We start from the raw sequence: 2,911 nt of genomic DNA on the forward strand, positions 1-2,911 counted from the left end.
TGAATTTAATTGATGAAAGGAGAAAATATAAAAATGCAGTAAATGAAGCAGGCAAAAAGGAATACAAATGTCTGAAAAATGAGATCGGTAGGAAGTGCAAAATGGCTAAGCAGGGATGGCTAGAGGACAAATGTAACGATTTAGAGGCCTATCTCACTAGGGGTAAGATAGATACTGCCTACAGGAAAATTAAAGAGACCTTTGGAGAAAAGAGAACCACTTGTATGAATATCAAGAGCTCAGATGGAAACCCAGTTCTAACCAAAGAAGGGAAAGCAGAAAGATGGAAGGAGTATATAGAGGGTCTATAGAAGGGCGATGTAGTTGAGGACAATGTTACAGAAATGGAAGAGAATGTAGATGATGATGAAATGGGAGATACGATACTGCGTGAAGAGTTTGACGGAGCACTGAAAGACATGAGCCGAAACAAGTCCCGGGAGTAGACAACATTCCATTAAAACTACTGACGGCCTTGGGAGAGCCAGTCCAGACAAAACTCTACCATCTGGTGAGCAAGATGTATGAGACAGGCGAAGTACCCTCAGACTTCGAGAAGAATATAATAATTACAATCCCAAACAAAGCAGGTGTTTACAGATGTGAAAATTACCGAACTATCAGTTTAATAAGTCACGGCTGCAAAATACTAACATGAATTCTTTACAGACGAATGGAAAACTGGTAGAAGCCGACATCGGGGAAGATCAGCTTGGATTCCGTAGAAATATTGGAACACGTGAGGCAATGCTGACCTTACGACTTATCTTAGAAGAAAGATTAAGGAAAGGCAAACCTACGTTTCTAGCATTTGTAGACTTAGAGGAAGCTTTTGACAATGTTGACTGGAACACTCTCTTTCAAATTATAAAGTTGGCAGGGGTAAAATACAGGGAGCGAAAGGCTATTTACAATTTGTACAGAAACCAGATCGCAGTTATAAGAGTCGAGGGACATGAAAGGGAAGCAGTGGTTGGGAAGGGAGTGAGACAGGGTTGTAGCCTCTCCCCAATGTTATTCAGTCTGTATATTGAGCAAGCAGTAAAGGAAACAAAAGAAAAATTCGGAGTAGGTATTAAAATCCATGGAGAAGAAATTAAAACTTTGAGGTTCGCCGATGACATTGTAATTCTGTCAGAGACGGAAAAGGACTTGGAAGAGCAGTTGAACGGAATGGAAAGTGTCTTGAAAGGAGGATATAAGATGAACATCAACAAAAGCAAAACGAGGATAATAGAATGTAGTCGAATTAGGTCGGGTGATGCTGAGGGAATTAGATTAGGAAATGAGACACTTAAAGTAGTAAAGGAGTTTTGCTATTTGGACAGCAAAATAACTGATGATGGTCGAAGTAGAGAAGATATAAAATGTAGACTGGCAATGGCAAGGAAAGCGTTTCCGAAGAAGAGAAATTTGTTAACATCGAGTATAGATTCAAGTGTTAGGAAGTCGTTTCTGAAAGTATTTGTATGGAGCGTAGCCATGTATGGAAGTGAAACGTGGACGATAAATAGTTTGGACAGGAGGAGAATACAAGCTTTCGAAATGTGGTGCTACAGAAGAATGCTGAAGATTAGATGGGTAGATCACATAACTAATGAGGAGGTATTGAATAGAATTGGGGAGAAGAGGAGTTTGTGGCACAACTTGACGAGAAGAAGAGACCGGTTGGTAGGAGATGTTCTGAGGCATCAAGGGATCACAAATTTAGCATTGGAGGGCAGCGTGGAGGGTAAAAATCGTAGAGGGAGACCAAGAGATGAATACACTAAGCAGAATCAGAAGGATGTAGGTTGCAGTAGGTAGTGGGAGATGAAGAAACTTGCGCAGGATAGGGTAGCATGGAGAGCTGCATCAAACCAGTCTCAGGACTGAAGACCACGAAAACAACAACCAAGGAATGGAATGAAGTGTGGTATAGTAGCCACCGTTTGGGATCTCCCCCGTGTGTGTCTATCATCAGGGCACCGCCACAAAGGTCAAAACAGCCCAATGTCCTAATTACACAACACGTTACTAAATACAACCGACCATGGACCGCATATTGGCCTCCTTTGATCTCGCGGACCCCCAAAACAAAGCATCAAGTTGCGACATTCTGTTGATTGGCAAATTCAGGATTTGTTTCCTGTCTCTTTCTCAAGAGGCCACTCCCTGTTTGTCTCTGTGAACCAATGTCCTGAAACACGCAGAAGAGGTTTTCATCTCTCCTCAGAATACAGTATTCATATTGGTCAACGCTGGAGACAAAGGGAGAGCTGGCTCAGTTTCGATATAAAAAATAGAATGAAATAAGCCCTTGGCACTATCCTATCAAATTAATTGATTAATAATTTACACTAGTCAAATAGATCGCTTAAAACACTCACTTCCACCTTACAACATTACGATGATCCTTCTTCATAATAAAACATATTTTCAACATTCGAGTATCACCCACAAATATTATTCAAATCAATTAATGAAATTTCCACCACAAATAGATCATAGCGCTAAATATGTCTGGCAACGGCCTTGCCGCAGTGGATACACCGGTTCCCGTCAGATCACCGAAGTTAAGCGCTGTCGGGCGTGTCCGGCATTTGGATGGGTGACCATCTGGGTCGCCATGTGCTGTTGCCATTTTTTGGGGTGCACTCAGCCTCGTGATGCCAATTGAGGAGCTACTCGACCGAATAGTAGCGGCTCCGGTCACAGAAACCCATCATAACGACCGGGAGAGCGGTTTGCTGACCACACGTCGCTCCTATACGCATCCTCATCTGAGGATGATACGGCTGTCGAATGGTCCCGATGGGCCACTTGAGGCCTGAAGACGTAGTGCTAAATATGTTGGGCTCTTGTATTCACCAACGTTTGAGATCACAAACACCCTCCTCCAGCACAATGTTCCACTAAACATATCTGTTGA

At 42.5% G+C, this 2,911-nt stretch overlaps 1 pseudogene; it reads left to right on the forward strand.

The window, feature by feature from the left end:
* The first annotated feature begins 2,504 nt into the window (after positions 1–2,504).
* LOC124723881 lies at positions 2,505–2,622 on the forward strand (annotated as a pseudogene).
* The last annotated feature ends 289 nt before the right edge of the window (positions 2,623–2,911 follow it).

This window comes from Schistocerca piceifrons, chromosome X (genome assembly GCF_021461385.2).
Source record: "Schistocerca piceifrons isolate TAMUIC-IGC-003096 chromosome X, iqSchPice1.1, whole genome shotgun sequence".
Lineage (NCBI taxonomy): Eukaryota > Metazoa > Arthropoda > Insecta > Orthoptera > Acrididae > Schistocerca > Schistocerca piceifrons.